The following is a 17,682-nucleotide window of genomic DNA, read 5'->3' on the forward strand; positions in this document are numbered from 1 at the left end:
GGGGGTGGAAGGGGGTCAGAGATCTTGCTCCCCCGGCAATAAGAAAATGTATATTTGGTATTTGATTTGATACTTCACTTTGAGTAAGAACCAAATCCAAGCACTGTGTGTTTAAATGGTTGGCAGCCTTCCTAGCCTACCTCGTGAGCATGAAATCGATCCAACTATGGTGCACAGAGAATGCTGGTGCCTGTGTGACTGTGCTTGTGGCCCCTGAAGAATTTGAGTTGGATGGTCCAGGGCCCTTGTGTCCAAGTTGCATGACTTTCTGCAGCATGCTGAAATAGTCCACAGGAGCTGACGTGGAAGCAGCAACTGGGTTCCAAGAAGTGTTTCACTTGCTTTGCTCAGCCGAAACCGGGAAATTAGCCGCCGCATTAAGCAACCATACATGAAGAGACCAATCCCCTTGCCCCACTCTCATAGCCAGCATCCAGATGTGGGTAGAACCCCACAATCACATCTGCCTTCCCTCCTTGCTTCTGTCTTACAGGAAAATCTACCCTTTTTATTTCAGATGTGGTTCCAGTAGACTAGAATATTCCTCCCCAGATTCATTCCTTCTGCTTTCTTAACTTAGTAAATAATACCATCCTCTACCTGGTCACCCAGGCCGGAAACTTCAGCCATCCTCAGAACCTCTCTGGTTTTCACCCACCCAGTCCAAGACACTCACTATGTCCAGGCGACCCTACCATCCAGATGCGTTTGGAGGCACCCTTCCCCTTCATCCACTGTCATCACCTCAGCCTGGCATCCTTTGCTGGAGAAACCTTCCTTCTGCCTGCAGTGCACCCCTGCACCGTGGCTGGTGTGATCCTTGGGAGACACAGAGCCCATCGATCCTCTCTGTGGCTCTCAGACTGTGCTCTGCAGAGGCTCAGGGCATCTTTGCCAAGACTGAGGACTCCAGGCTCCTTCCTGCCTTGATCATAGCAGTTGCCCCTTTGTCTGTTTACATAAAGAGCTTCGCCACACTGCCTCCTGTCCCACTGTCCCCTCCCAGTGTCCCTCCGTGCCCACGTGCACAGGCTGCAGCTATTCTTCCATTACGGGGCACTCCTCCTGGTTCCCAGCATGCATGTGACACCTTTAGTTCTTTGACCATACTCTCCACTCTGCTTGGGCAGTCCCTTTTCATCCTCTCTTTCCCCAAGACTCCCATTCGTCCTTCAGAAGCACTCAGACAATGCCTTCTGAAGATGGCACAGAGCCTCCCCTGTGTCCCTGCAGACAGGGATGGCTCCCTCCTCTGGGCTCCCAGCCTGGGTACACCTTGATGGTAGCCCTGGCCACAGCAAATGTTTTACTTGTCCTCCTGCCTTTCACCAGATTGTGAGTGACACAGGGACAAGATTCACGTCTCCCTCATCACTGCATTCCCAGTACCTAACGGCGTGCACAGCCCTGAGAGCTACTCAGTACACAGTGATGTAAAATAACACCATTGACTGTTAGTCAATCAGCAAACATGGGCTGGAAAAGCTCAACAGGTCAGACAGGTAGCAGGTTGGGTGGCAGGGTGAGGGAGTGACAGTACTCGGGGAGTAGGAGTAAGGGCCTTCAAGGGCTGTTTATTCTGGGCTGCTTTAGTTGAGCTCAAAGCATGTAGATTTTGAGTATAATTTAAGTATAACTTCAGGCCCAGGACAACTGATACGTCCCTTAGAAAGCCTGGGCTTAGCTGGTGTGGTCGGCAGCCCTTTGGGCAGCTCTAACTGGGGCACTTGCAGGACAGGTGGATGACATGGGTCTGGTTGCTAGGATATGCCGCACCAGGAGTCTGAATAGCTGATGTGTGAATTGCCCTTTTCCCTGCATGGACTCAGTTTATGCTCGCAACAACACGTCAGCTCAGCAGGGCAGGGGTTATTGTTACCCCCATTTCTCAGATAAGAAGATAAGCCCCGTGCAGCCATACAGCGAAGAGCCAGTGGAGTTAGCTCTTGAACATGTGTCTTCTGACTTCCAAGGCCATCATTTTCCCACGCGGCCTGGCCTCCTGTGGCTTTGCCCATAGGATACTTGTGCTTTGGGAAGGAAGAGAAGATGCAGAAAGAGTGAAGGCATGAGAGAGTCTACGACCTCACAATGGGCCTTGTGTACTTACTGTGATTTAACATTCCCAGTGTGCTCAAAGTCAACAGATCCTTCCTCTTCATTTCCTTTTTAAAAAATCGAGATATAATTCACATGCCATAAAATTCACCATGTTAAAGTGTACAGTTCAGTGGTTTTCAGTATATTCACAAGATGTGCAACCGTCACCACTATCTAATTCCAGCACATTTCCATTAATTGATTTCTAATGTTTTTGTTTTTCAGATTCCAATAATGAGAGACCCCGGGTGGATTCGAAATGTATGGTCTTCAAACATTAATGTGAGTGAAGTTGCTATAAATGTCTTCATTATGCTTTTTCATTTTGAGATGAGAGGAAATACTCTTCATGAACCTGCAGTTTATTGCCATGGATATACGCAGCCTCCAAAGCAGGACTGCACCATTCCAGAGATGTGTCAGAGTTTGCCTGCAGCAGTTTCTGAATGTCTGATGAGCTCCTGATGGAGCTAGGGACATTTGGCTGCTTTCTAATCTTTTCTTCCTGTGATCCATCCTCCTCCAGGCATGGACATGATTTTCTTACCTTCCTGATTAGAAAACATTCAATGGCTCCCCAGTGCAAACAGGAAAAGGTCATATTAGTACTCATGCCATTGGTTGTCCTTGACAGACCGTCCTTACCATGAATGCGATTATACGCATCTACTAAGAGCCCGTGCAGCCACCCTTGAGGTCCTTGTCCAGATCCTGCCTCTCCCATCCATCTGCACCTGCTGGTTTCTTTTTCCTCCCACCACAGCCTCACTGCCTGGACCAGGCTGCAAGCTTAGGCGCAGCCCTTCAGCTGGTCTCTGGGACTGTGTTTACACTTTGCTCTCTGCTCTGCCCATGGAGGCTGTCTTCTTGGATCTCCCAAGACCCCATGTTCAGCAGTTCAGGGGCCAGCAGCAGCCTCGCCCCTCGTGCTCAGTCCAGGCTATGGACCCTGTCCACAGATCTGGCTCTATGAACCTCTGTGGTTTGCGAGGATATTTTGCTATAGCCTCTTGGGAATTGGTCCCAACCTGCCCCTCCGGGTCTTTTCTCGTGGTGCATCCACCCAGCCCTGCAGCTGTGCTGTAAGTGTCACAACATCATGTAACCTGCTGCGGCCATAGATCTTAAACCTGTGATCCTTCCACCACGGAGAGGAGATTGGAGGCCAGAATTTTGGGGTGGGGAGGCTCAAGAGAGGGCTGTTGGAATGGTCCAGGGATCAGGTGATAAGGCCTGACTGCTCATTTGTCTCTCCTCGGCCTGTCCTAAGCCCTGCGATAGAAAACAAAAGCAACACCGAGTCTCCACCCTTGAGGAGCTCACAGTGTAGACGGGGCTCTGGAATAAAGTGTGGGCCAAAGATTGCAGAGGACACTGGGCCTAGCACAGTGCCCACCGGAGCGAGAGATTCGTCCTGGAGGTGAATCCAGAGGCTGCGGATGAATGAATGAGGAAGGCCGCTGGCAGGGCCTGGCCCTGGGAACTGTGAGGAGCAGAAATCCTGCTGCTGAGAGATTGACAGGGACGGGGCCCAATGGGAGGCCAGGAACCCTGACCAGCGGGCAGTTAGTGGCAGTTGAGCCTGGAGTGAGCAAAGCTACCCTGTGTGAGGAGAAGGGGCAGGAAGTCCTGGTAAGTGACCCCCTCGTCCCATGGGTGGGGGTGCAGGCCCAATAGTCACAGAGGTGGCCTCAGGCTGCTTCCCATGGCTGAGTGTCCCCAATCTCCAGACCTTGGGGCTGGAGCTCATGGTTACCAGGTCCCCAGCCCAGTCTCTGGCCAGTGTGCAAGGCAGTGGTGATGGTGTCTGAGAGAGGCAGGCAAGTAAGGCCATCAGCTGAGTCTCTGCGGCCAGCCCTGCCCAGGGCGCGTCTACCAGCAAGACGGGGAAACAATGGATGGAGATGTAAAGCGGGATAATCCCGTTTCAAGGCTGAATTACAGAGAATCTTTACCACCCATGCAGGGGAATCGGATTAGGAGTCCAAAATCCTGGTCACAACTCTACCACTTACAGGATGTGCATGACATTGAGCAAGTTACCCAACTTCTCTGAGCTCAGTTCTGCACACAGGAGGCCCACTCCATCATAAACATAAGGCGCTTGCTGTTTACCACAAGCCTTCGTGGTAGGAGAGAAGTAGGGTTTATAACTCAACTCGCATGGGTGGGGGTTTAGAAGCAATTTCTGAAAAATGCTTCTAAGAGAAGGTGAGTCTTATGCAGAGTATTGAAAGAGCCATAACAGTTGGCCAAGCACGGAGGTAAGAAACAGCACAGTGGGTCTGGGGATCTGGGGCTTATGACTGCAAGAGGGGAGCAGCGGGAGGAGATGGAAATGGAGGAGGAGGAGGAGAAAGAGCAGGGCAGGGGGAGGGGCGGGTGAGGAGGAGGCCGGGTGGCAAGGAACAGGAGGCCTCATCTGCATTTCTAAGGACCTTGGACTTTATCCTACAGGTAGTGGCATGGCACAGGGTGGGGATGGGGCGTTGAAGGACCTTAAGCCAGCAATATCACATCCAGATCTGCAGCCCTGGGAGAAGGTAGTCGTAGGCTTGGGCCTGGAGGCAGGGAGACCAGTTAGGAGTTCATTGCTGGCCTGGCTGAGTTGGAAGTGCTTGTGCAATGTCCTAGTGGAGGAGGCCAGCAGGTGGCTGGATGTATGATCTGACGCTCAGGGGCAAGGTCTGGACTGGAAATACAGAATTGCAGGTCAACAGTATAACAGTGTCACTGAGGTCTTCAAGGGGGACAGAGTCACCCAGGGAGGGTACATGGCCTGGGGAGGTGGGCTGAGAGCATGCAGGCAGCTTTCCAGTCAGAACCTCTTCTTCTGTCTCAGCATTTGGTCAATTTTACGCTCTGTTATCCTTAGAAGGCAGGTTCAAAAATTCCAAAAATGTTTAGCTACAAGAAAACCAAAAATGGAGAAGTACAGCAGGGAAGAAAGTGAGGCTCAGAGTCTTCTTTCCTCTCTCCTCCCTCCCTCTCTCCCTCTAAGTTACAGCGTCACTGTGCCAGGCACTGGAGGTACAGTGATGAGTGTGGCACGGTTGGTCTTTTCCTTCAAGGGTTCACCAACAGGTAGAGGAGACAGAGGGGTGCACATGACGACGCTGCATGAAATGAGCTATAATTGAGTTACACGTGAGCTCATCAGGACAGAGAAGCCAGGAATCGAATTTGTAGGGACCCGAGGAATGTCTGAGGGAAGGGATGCTAGGAGGTCCAGCTGTCAGTTTGAAGGATCCAGCTGTGGAACGCAGAAACCCAGGGAAAATACACACTCATCACCACACCTCCTCCCCCTCCGTCCCCGAGCACACAGACTCCTGAGAGCGAAATCTTCAAATTCTGGAGGGACAGCTGAGCAAGGAGAGACTCGCTCAGGCCGTGGCACACTGTGGTGCAATTTGTTACACTGACAGTAGTGACAGCTGTCACGTTGTGCTGTCATGAATAGCAGGTACTTGACAACGCCTCCTTGGCACTGAGTACCCCGATTGCAACATTTCTAATAAGAGCAATTACCAGAATTCTAGGTTATCCTGGTCTTTTGACTTGGAACCATATTTTGCTTATTCCTTTTATTTCTTGTTGTCTTTGGGTTTGAGAAAGGACCAGACTTTTTATTTTCTTGGAGGGAGCCCATTTGGGAGGGGGGCGAGGAAGTGAAACTCTGTCTAGATATAGAGTTGTTTTTGAAAAACTTTATCAAAGTGATTCATGTGTGTGCCTGGTGTCTATAAAATCAGCTAGGAAATACTGGTTGACAATTGAAGCCACAGTCTCCTGCTCCTACCCACTCAATTACAAATCTCCTTTGCACGCTGTCTGATGAGTTTACACTCTGAGGAGCTGGCTGGCTTTCACCAAGCATCACATGCTCATGGGCTCCTTCCTTGTACTCTCTCATGTACGCATAAGCTCATCGTGTTTTACTTCGTCCTGTATACAGACTCTGACTTTCTTATGTATGATTTTTTTTGGGGGGGGGGGAAGGGAAGAGGTTGAGGGGTGTTTTTCCTGGAAGTTTTGTCTGCCTTTCTTCTTTATTGTTCAGAGGAAAAATACATGCTTTCCACTACCCGCCCTTCCCTACTCCCCAAGATGCAATGACTTTAAACTTTGACTTTAGTCTATCACTTGGAAACCATCACATTCTTTATTCTTTAAGCCTATTGTTATCTTTGGGACCTATTTCTTCTATTTGGATGACTAATTTTCATATAGCTTTTAGGGCTTTTTAGTTATTTAAAAAATCTTATATAGCACTTACCATGTGACAAATTCTTTTTTTCTACTAATGTTACAAATATTAACTCATTTAGCTCCTCACAACAGCCTTCTAAATTAGTCCTATTATCATCTCTGTTTGAGAGATGAGAAACTGAGTACAGAAAGGCTGAGTCACTTGCTCAAGGTCACACAGCTGGTAAGTGGCAAAGTCAGATTCGAACCCACAGAGGTCCAGAGGCCTTGCTCCTGAGCACTACAATATGCTGCCTCTATGAGAAGTTTCTCTCTTGCAGTAGTTTCTAATTCTTTTCATTTATTCCTTGCATTTAGTACCTTTATCACGTTCTCCTATTTTTCCAGACTCTCAGCTCTCTGTGTAGGTGCCCTTTTCCCCCAAGACCTCTCCCCAGGAGACCTCCCTCTTCCTGCTTGCTCCAAGTCCTGCGGCAGAGCTGCCCTCTTGGGAGCCCCTCACTAGATCCACTGTTACCAGATTGTTATTTTCTTCTTTCTTACTTTACTCCTTAAAATAAGCAAACAATAAGCAAAAGGAGTTCGTTTTCAGGTAACCTCCGAAGAAAAGACCGACAGGAGGTAGATTTTTCAGTCCTTGCATGTCTGAATCTCTTCTTTAATTCAGCTTCCCATTTGATCATTTGGCTGGATTTAGAATTTGAGGCTGGTAGTCGGCAGTTTTCACAGAAGTTTGAACACAGTGTTCCGTGCCTTCTAATAGCTAATGTTCCCTGCGTGCCAGTCTGACTTGTGTTCCTTTGTAGGTGACCTTTTATTTTATTTTTTCATGTCTGGAAGCTTTTAGGTTCTTCTGTTAAATGCTTTGTGTCTTGAAACTTTACAATGATGTGCCTGGCAGTGGGTCGTTTTTCATTCGTCTGCTCAGAACTTGGTCCCATGGAGGACAATTCACTTCTAATCTAATAGATATCAGCAGATAAGATATTCCAAAAGAAAATCCAAAAGGGGGGAAAGCAGATGAAAGGGGTTGACTGAGGCCCATGGAGTGTTCCTCTATCTCTCTTATCTCTGGTTGCCCAACTTTTTGGTCTATGATTTGAAAGATTTTATTAATTTCATCTTTTATTATTGTTACTATTTTGGGGAATCCAATTTTTTACTTTTCAAAAAAATTTTTTTTGCTCTCTATTTCTCTTTCACAGCATTATTCTGCTTTTGTTTTATGAGTGAAATATCTGCCCAAATCTTTCTGAAATTCTAATTTGGGGATTTCTTCCTATTAATTTCCCTTCTGTTCCCTTAATTATTTTTATTTCTTCTGGAATCACGTTCCTCCCTTTTCATTCTCTTTCACACTGCAGGGTCTCCTCAAGTGTCTGATGATTCATGGTTGTCTGTTTTTATTTAGCATGGAGGGAAAAGGAAGGATGCCTGGTAGCTACAACTGGTGGAGTTCATTCTGGAACAAAAAGTCAAGGAGCTGGCTGTAACTTGGGGGAAGCGTGTAGTTCCTGAGGTCAGCGCCTGCTGGAGGTTCCGCTGGGCATGTGGGCCCCTCCCCCGGCTGCAGCCCCTTTTGCAGGAATTCCAGGGCATAGATTGCTCTGTGTTATTATTTAATCAAAACTTCCCTTTGCTTTCACCTTTCAAATTTAAATATCTTTTCCACTGAAGGTGCCCCTCCTGTTCTCCAGATCATTGTGAGTTTTTAAGTTCTAAAGTTTCCTTGAAATGTAATGCAATATCTGAAGTAAAGGGAAAATAAATGCATATTTGTCTATTTCACTCCATCCCGCATCTTGCCCTAGGGTTTTCTTCCTTGCCTAGCATTGCTAATGAAGCTGTTTCACAGGTGTGTGATGACAGCAGTCACTGTGTTCTCATCTAGAAATGCACTGGGGTGGTTCTTATAGGCAATTGCTTTTTTTTTTTTTTTTTAGCGTGAATCACTACAGCACGGATTAGCAACAGGTACTAGCACAATCAGATACAACAATAATGCATATAATCAGAATCTTATACAGAATGGTCATTTTCTGTTCAGTGAGTTCTTAGGTTTTATAGAGATGCCCCAAGGTCACTGTCTCATTTGTGAATAGAAACGCTATATTAATGTCTCATTTTAGTGCATATTTCCTGTCAACCCTTTTACCAATCCCTCTTCTACCCCAGTGGGCCTCTTGTTCTGAATTGCTAGTATGTGTTTTCTCTCGCTGGAGACACTGTATATCTACTAGATCTTCAGCTGCTTGAGGACAGAGGCAGCTCTTAATTGTTTGCTCCCGCCCTCCACGGTGCCTTGCACTCAAAAAATGGCCCACGGTAAGGGCAGTGACACCTTTAACAGCAATACATACCTAGTTCATTTATTTTTATTATGATGAGTATATTTTTATTATAGTTTATTTTTATTATGATGAATATATTTTTGCAACCTGACAGAATACAATATTTAAGCATTTATTGAAAACGACTTGTTGAGCACCTACTAAGTGCCAGACACTGTGTTAGATGCTTAAACAGAAATGGTCTTTCCCCTCCCGCTGCATCTGTCTGCTGGGGAGTGATTTTACAGTGTAAAAGTTTTCAGAATCAAAATGGAGTCACTTGTGATTAAAGAAAAAAACAAAACACCCTGACAAACAGAGTCAGAAAAGGACATGAAGGGAGGTTCTCATGCATAAATGCCTGATAACAAACACTATATCACAAAAGACTCTGCAAAAACTGCAACCTTGCACAAAAGCCACCACAACCTTACACAAAAAATTACTTCTGCAAGGACATCTGCCCAGCAACAGCCTGTCCAACCTTGACTGACGCCACCCTTGTTATTGATCCTTGTAGCCAGGGATAATAATCTCAATACAATCATTTTTCCTTTAAAAACCTTTGTCTTCCTTGACCTCCCTGAACACACACATGGTTTACCATGGCACGCATATTCTCACTGCAATGCCCATTCCCGAATAAATATTTTCTTTAGAGAGTCTCTGTCTGTTATTTAGGTTGCCAACAGCATTGCACACACAAATGGAACATTTTAACCATAATAAATACTTTGAATGAAAGATTTGTGGAACAGTGAGAGTGTCTAAAAGGGAGAATTGGTATGTTTGGGGAGGTTAGTGATGTTGGGACTAAGGTAGAAGAGAGAGTGTCAGATAGCCAGGTGAAGAGGGGGAGAAGATCCCATGTGGAGGCTACATAGCATGTGCAAAGGCCCTGTGGTAGAAGGGAACAGGGCAAGCATAAAGAAAGAAAATGATCCACTGCACTTGAACTTAGATTGCAAGGAGAAAGGGAGGAGCTAGGGCAGTGGAGGCACCAACATGCCGTCAGATGGTGGTGCTGGAGCAGTGGGCTGTGTCTGTCGGAGCAATGGGCTTTCATTCTGATGCTGGTCCTTCTGTCTCTGCAACTGAGCTGAGCAGTGCCTGGGCAGATTGTACCATGGCAGATTAGGCATTACAAAGTGAGGTGAGAGAGAAGAGAGTGCAAACGCAGTTGTGTAAGGACAGGGATATGTCCTTGTCTGCCCATCTCACACTCCCTGCCTCCCTCCCTCTCATCGAAAATGTAACCGATTCTTTGTCTGGATTGTGCTGTGCTCTGCTCAGAACTTCCTCCAATTAGGTTAGTGATGCCCAGATCTTCACTTACACATCCCTGGGGGAGGGAGACAGAAGAAGAAAAAGTGGTGGGCAGAATGTCACCTATTTTAAAATTAAAGTGATTTCACATAAATTTCTTCTGAAACTATCTCAATATCCCTTGAGATGATTAGAGATGCCCTGGGATGTCATGAACCCAAGATCGACAGTTACCATGTGCGTGTGAGTGTGTGCACGCATGTGTGCGTGGTGCGGATGAGGGTGCAAGATCATCTGTGCCCCTGGGGTCACATCATAAACACATAAATGATAAGTCAGGGCTGGAAAGTGTTCTGATGGTCCTCTAGTCTCCATTTTGTCATTTTCCAATGCCAGGACTGAGGTCCCCCAGTGACTTGTGCAGAGTCCCATGATAGGTGACAGAGAACAAATCAGAACCCAGGTCTCCAGTTCCCCAGAACCATACCCTATCCAGGACACCCCAGAGTCTAGCAAGAACTCTGAGATTTTTTATTGGGCCTATATCCTTACTGTTCTGGGAGGAAAAAACACAGAGTTTGGCTGAGGCCTGGGTCAAATTTAGTGCCGAGATCTGGGACAGCCACTTTTCCTCTGGGAACTTGGGTTACCTCACAGATAGAACCTGAGGTCTGGCCCAAGTGCAGATCTGAAACTCAGGACCTTTGGACAGAGTTCTCTGTTCCTTCTCTCCTCATGGGTCAGAAGCCCCAGTCTCCTCTTCCATCCAGGAACCCCAGCATGGAGCTTCCCTAGAACGAGGTCATGCTCTAAAGGGGGCTGGAGTTGGGGGAGCACCTCGTTCCACTTGCAACTAAGCGGTGGCTTTCAGAGCCTGACTTGCCCATGTCTGCACAGACCACCATTCACCCGAGAGTTGCTCATGGTGGGAACAGTAAAGCTTAAAACACAGAATCCTCAAACTGGTTTTGTAATGGATACAGTAGTCCACTCTGGAAGACAGTGAGAAAGGAGAGAGAGAATTCACTGAGTTCAGGCTGGAAGGAGCATCAGAGGAATCTAGTTAAAGTTGCCGTGTCATGCTCAGAACTCCTCCACAGCCCCTGTCCAACTGGGGGCCCGCTGGGAGCTCCCAGATCATCTCTGCCCAGCCCGGACTTACTTGTAGGTCCTTTTGATAATGATCACAAATCCACCTACCTTCATCTTTCAGAGCCTTTGGAATCTGCAGGCAAATCTCCTTTCCCTGCACGCCAGGCCCTGATATTATGCCTCCGCTTCTGCATCTCCCATTCTCCACACTGGGTTTATTATGCAGGTTAAATGGCTTTGGTTATTATACTCAGAGCATGGTCTGGCCTCCCCTTTCACACTGGGTCATTCTCTTCCAAACGGGTGAGAGTCTCCTTACAGCTCCGATGTGTGATGGCAGTTTTGTGAGTGTGGTCTGACTTTCAGGGGAGACGGGAAGTACTGGCTAACAGATGCATATCTGTACAGCTTAAGATCACAGGGCTGGGAAAATGTAGAACTATGGGATCTGATACTACCGAGGCTGGCAGGGGTGTTACATAAGCCAGAATTCTGCGGCCCATTGAATGTGCCAGCTTGAGTCACACCTCTTCCTGTCTCAGTAGAATATTGTACAGTTTTGAGGATGAGAGTCACGATTTCAGAAGCAAGTAGGTATTTTTTAGCCCCCAAATATTGGTAAGGAGGGGTTGACATGATCTGGGGATACTATAGAAGAGCCTAGTATCTAGCAGAAATGACTTGTAAATATGTTAGATGCAATTGCATTGTCTTCTACAGGACAACTGAATGTGCTAGATTTGCACATGACTTGCTAAAAGGCACTATCACGTAATGACAAGTCAACAAAGCAAAGTCCAAATCCCACGCTGTTGCTAGAACCTACTGTCCTGCCTTAAATAGGACACTCTTTGTAGGACTCTGCAGTAACCACACAATTATACAAGATACCACAAACTAGAGACAAAAGAAAAAAATCTCTTCTCTTAAGAACTTGTTTTCCAAATGCAACTTTTCTGTCAGAGTTCAAAAGTACCATCCAGAGAAGACCAGGGCAGAGGCAGGCAGGTTTTGTGCAACTGGAAGACCAAGAGAGCTGGCTCTGGCCCTGCATTTTCCTGAAGAATCAGAAGGCTCATGGTGTCCAAGTTTCACCTTCTGCTCTGATGTACAACATTTGGTATTAGGCGTTCTGGTCATCCTTAAGGAAATTGCTTATAAGAAGAAAACTTGCTCCAATCCTAAGCATCTATATCAAGACTGGGAAGAGAGGATACGGGGATGTTCCTTGTTATTTGGTGGAAAATATGGGCCCCTAGGGTCATACTTGAGCAGACTTCTGATACTTCCATTCTGGCTGTTTAATAACTTTCCATTATACCACGATTTAAAACTTTGATTTTTAGTTGATTGGACAATAATTCAACAATTGTATACAGTAATTATTTATCATTTCCCCTCTGATGTAGGCATTTCAAAGAGCTCGTCTATAGCTTAAGTTTCTTGTAATTGATGTTCTTCTATTCAAGGACATCTATTACAGAACTCTCTTCATATTAGACTCAGTAGATAACACCAAATCTCCATGCTTTGTAAAAAAATGGGCAAAGTAATTTCCTGCATCTACATTTGCTGTTTGTTGGAGTGCAGCTTTGTAAATTGAAAGTCCCTTCCGGTTAGCTTGTTGTGAGTTCAGAAACCAGGGAGCAGAAATCCTCAAGCCTTCCATCGGCCTCTGGTGTCGACCAGGCTCTGTCTGAATCCAGGGCTGGTCTCAAACCAGCTCCCCACGGCAGTCCTGCTCCGTCTTCACTCGTCCCTCTGATCTTTCTCTCCTCCTCTGAGCATCACCATGGGCTGATGTCATAACCCCAGCGGGGACATCATAATCCTGTTACCCAACAATGAGCATTTCCTGGCTCCTGTGCAGAGGGTGCGGGTGAAGGGAAGCTGGAGAAGGAGAGAAAATGGGTGGGGAGGAGGTGGACTGAAGGGCAAGATCAGGAGGAGGGAGAGATTATGAGGGGCAAGACCGGATGGGGAGCCAGCCATGCTGATCCCAACAGCCCCTGAGTGGTGGCCTAGCCTGCTGAGAACAGGACAACCAGGAGAAGGAGAACAAAAGACCAGGAGGCCACCGTTCCTATGAGCAAGGACATCCACATGAAGCTAAAGGAAGCCGAATGGGGTCTTGACAATATGTCCTGTAAGTGGAGGAGACAAGACTTGCTTGTGGCAGCTGAGGCAAGTGGGGGGCAGGGAGGTGGAAAATGCTGACACCTCGATAGCTTCTGGTTTTATGGATCATAATTCCCCTATGCTGGCTCTCAGGCATTGGCTCAATGAAGAGGGAAACCGGTGACTGGAATTTGGGGAAACTGATACCAAGACTCTTGTTGGAGTTTCCATTTCTCTTTCCATTAATGGGTTGACTCTGGGCTTTTAGTCTCTCAGTCTTTTTAGTATAACTGTGTGCCTCTGGGAATTATTTTAAGAAGGATTGACTATGACCCACATTTATAAAATTCTAATTTTTTACGATTATTTTTTCTAATATTTTATCTTATGAACACGGGGAATGCCATTTAGATGTCTGTGCCAGCCTGTGACATTGAGTGTATTTTCAGGGAGTTCTCCAAGTCGGAGCCTAACAGGACCCTCCAGAGTCTAATTCCTGTTAGAAGGACGGGAGGCAGTAGGGACAGGAGCTTCGATTCCCCCGGCCAGGACCTGAGGACAGCCACAGTACCCTTGTGAAGTAGGTGAGGTTTGTCTATGGCTTCTGCTGTCCTCTTCCCGTTTCTGTCCTTCCCTTCCCGTGTTCCATCGAGCTGAGGTCTGTGGACTACTGAGAGCCAAAAACAAATGTTTATAGAAAGTGCCATCGCACTGGGATTTTCAGGTAGTGGGCTTTTATGTCTGTTCTGTTTTGTTTCTGAGTTGGGAGAGGGCGGTCATCAGAGACTCAATTTCCATGTCAGGGCCTCTGGCAGGGAAGCGCTGGGGACAGTTCCTGTATCACTGTATTCTCCCTGGATTTCTTGCCCTTTTTAAAAAATGGATGGTTGTGGAAACAAATGAAGAATAGGTTTTCCTAAATCCCAGAAGGAATTTAAGGGAAAAGCTACAAGAGCCCTCCTTTCGTAGCGGGGGATCCGGACTTGACACCCCGCAGATGCTGGCCATATCCCTCCCCGAGCCTGTGGGGTGAGGGGACGTGCTGTTGCTGGAGCTGCCCATCTCGGAGACTCAAAACCGGGTACACGTGGAAACGTGTTGTCCCTGTGTTAACGCTCCATGGCAACCAATTCCTGATCATGGCTTGACCCGATAACTGAATATCTGGACCATTGTAGAAGTCCTCGCTACCTCAGGGGCGGCCCAGCTCTCCCACCCTCCTATATGGCATGACCCCCAAGGCCAGATTCATTTTCATAAAATGAACTTTTCCTAAGTGTTTACTCCCTGCTAATAAGCTTTAATGGCTTTCCAAGGCCTACGATGCACTCCATAGGCTGCCATCTGAGGCTGTCATGTGTTGGTGTCAGTCTGCTTTCCCATATTAACCACTCAACAAAACCCGCAGCGTTGATCAACAACCCGTACAGGGGATCCTGAACACATCGCGAACTTTCCCACTGCCAGACGTTTGATACAACTTGTTGCTCCAGCCCTCCACAGCCCCTCCCTGTCTCTTCTGCGCTCATTCTACTGGGGATCAGGCCTCGCTCCTTCAAGTTCCGGGTCAGACCCTGCTGGCTTTGCTAAGCCTGAGCACCCTCACAGCACCCCTCTCCCAGGCTCCTTGGGCCTTTCAGTCTTCACTAATTATTTGATATTAAGCATATGTGGCAATGCTGAGCCAGTTATGTTTTTTTTTTTTTTAAGAAAACTAAGCTGCAGAATTTATTCGGATTTCACCAGTTCTTCTGCTAATGTACTTCTCCTGTTCCAGGATCTAATCCAGGATCCTCAGCTGCATTTACAGTCATGCCTCCCTATTCTCCTCCAGTCTGTGACAGCTCCTCATTCTCTCCTTGTCTTACTTGAATTTATACTTTTGAAGAGTATTCATCAGCTACTTTGTTAGGAAGTCCCTCCATTTGGGTTTGCCTGATGTCTCATCATAATTAGATTGTAGTTGTTATGTATCACTAGGAGGAAAGCTACAGAGGTGATGTGCCATTTTCAGTGCATCCTGTCAGGGGCACAGTTATCAATATGCATTGACAAACCAGATCGCTTGGTTAAGGTGGCATCTGCCAAGATTTTCCATTGTAATTTCTCTTTGTAGCTACTAAATATTTTGAAAGAAATATTTTGAGACTATCTCAATAGTCTGTTTGTCCTTTTACTTTTGCCCACTAACCTTAGCTTCCATCAATGGATCCTGCCTGCAGCAATTATTACTGTGGCATTCTAATGGAGATTTTCTATTTCCTTCATTATTTTCTCATTTATTAATTGGAATTCTTCTTTACTTAGTTATTATTTATATCAGTATGGATTCATAAATTTAAAAAATTATTTGGGATGTAATCCAATGGTATTGTTATTTTGTTGGGCAAGTTCTAAATTTGGCCATTGGGAGCTCTTTCAGGTTGGCTCCTATACTCTTTCAACATCCTTGCCCATCTTTTTTTAAAAAAAATTTTTTTGCACTTCCTTACTTTCTGGCACCATAAGATCCTGTAGGCTCATGTGGTATTTTCTCTGCTCTGGCCATGGAATCCATCAGTTCTCCAATGAACCCTGGTTCCTTTGATTGGAAAATGGTATTTAGAAATGAAGACCCAGGTGCTTGTATGCTCATTGCTACTGGGATGTCACTGCTTCTAGTCTCAGTGGAGGGGGGGAAATATATGTATGTATAGTAACTCAGTCATACACACACATCTCTACCTATCTATCATCCATCTATATTTAAAAAACAAACATGAGTTTACGTCTTACTCTAATTCAGACCACAAGGTACATTCTAGTCTTCCCCCTTAACTGTAACTTCTTTCTCTAACAATGAGAAACCTCCTATCATCTAAAATGTATTTACTGATTTTTCAACCCTAGTACCCAAATAAGGTAGTTCTGAATTGCTAACCCATGCCCCTGTGAGAAACAAGTTTATCAGTTGGAGTGCAGTGTTTGTGTACAGCTCTTTTAGTTGTTATCATTAAGGTATTCAATTGAAATACTTTCTGCCAGAGTTCCTTAGGTCAGTTCCTTTTTTCTCCATCCTCTTCCACGTAGTTATGTGATTCATTGGTAATGCAGCTAGATTCATTTGTCACAGTTGGTATTCCACCTTCACTCCCACATCCTGTTTTTAAAAAATTATATATAGTGATATTCTTTGTAGTGTACAGTTCTGAATTTGGACCAGAGTGTAGTCATGTATCCACATCACAGTTCAGTGTCTTTATATTTAAGGTGGATTTCTTGTAGATATTATATAGCTAGCTGTTGTTTTTTAGTGCAATCTGAAATCTTTATCTCTTAACTGGTGTATTTAATGTGATTTTTGATATAGCTGGATTGACACACACCATCTTACTAGCTGTTTCCTATTTTTGCCATTTTTTCTTTGTTTCCTTTTGCTCTTTTTCTACCTTGGGTTAATTGAACTTTTTTTTTGTGATTCCAGTTTATCTTCTTGTTGACTTATTATTTATAGCTTTTACACATTTTTTGGTGATTGCTCAAACACTTACAATATACATCTTTAATTATAATTTACCTTAACATAATATTACCGCAGGTTATGTATAGGGTAAGGACCTCACAACAGTATATTCCTAAGCCTTCCCTTCCATCCTTCATGCTTTCATTTGTACGTGTGCTGACATACAAAGCATTGCTACTATTTTTGCTTTAGACCAGGGGTTGATGAACTACGAAACATGGGTCATATCTGGTCTGTCACCTATTTTGTAAATGAAGTCTTACTGGAACAAAGTCATGCCCATTTGTTTATATATTGTCCATGGCTGCTTTGTGCTATCATGTCAGAGTTGAGTAGTTGCAACAGAGACCACATGACCTGTGAAGTCCCCAATATTTGCTCTCTGGTTCTTTTACATGGTTTCTGGTGAGAAGTCTGCTGTAATTCAAATCAAATAATTTGTCTTTGGCTGCCTTCAAGATTTTCTTTTCACTTTTATTTTCAGTGTTTCCAATACGATATGACTGTGAGTGTGTCTGTGTGTGTGTTTGGTATTGATCCTGCTCAATTACTTGGTGTTCTCTGAGCTTCTTAGATCTGTAGTTCTGGTGTCGGTCGCTAATTTCGGAAAATTCTAGGCCATACTTTATTTAAATATTTCCCCTGCTCTTCTCTCTCTCTCTCCATTGGGATTCCATTTCACATATGTTAGACCATCTGATATCGACTCACAACCCTCAGTTGCCCTCTCTTTTTTTTTTTTTTAAATCTCTTTTTTCTCTCTGTATTTCAGTTTGGGTAATTTTTATTACCTACGTTCAACTTCAGTGATTCTTTCCTCACTATATCGAGTGTCCCAATGAGCCCACTGAAGATATTGTTTATCTTTGTTAGTAAGTTTTTTCATTTCTAACATTTTAATTTGATTCTTATGGATTCTATGTCTCTGATGAAAGTATTTGTCTGTTCTTGCATATTAGATACCTCATCTGATCTGGCACATCGTATGCCTCGTACATTAGAGACTTTAACCTATTATTTACAGTTTCTTTTTGAAAATCCATGTCAGATAGTTCCAGCATC

At 45.3% G+C, this 17,682-nt stretch overlaps 1 protein-coding gene across 2 annotated transcripts in view; it reads left to right on the forward strand.

The window, feature by feature from the left end:
• Positions 1 to 2,363: 2,363 nt before the first annotated feature.
• Positions 2,364 to 17,682, forward strand: part of LPIN1 (lipin 1) — a 95,208-nt gene continuing 79,889 nt past the window's right edge. For both annotated transcript variants that reach the window (XM_063077887.1, XM_063077888.1), the window contains exon 1: positions 2,364 to 2,382. The gene's annotated coding sequence lies outside the window, so the exon portion shown is untranslated. The remainder of the gene's footprint in view (positions 2,383 to 17,682) is intronic.

Source organism: Cynocephalus volans, chromosome 14 (genome assembly GCF_027409185.1).
Source record: "Cynocephalus volans isolate mCynVol1 chromosome 14, mCynVol1.pri, whole genome shotgun sequence".
NCBI lineage: Eukaryota > Metazoa > Chordata > Mammalia > Dermoptera > Cynocephalidae > Cynocephalus > Cynocephalus volans.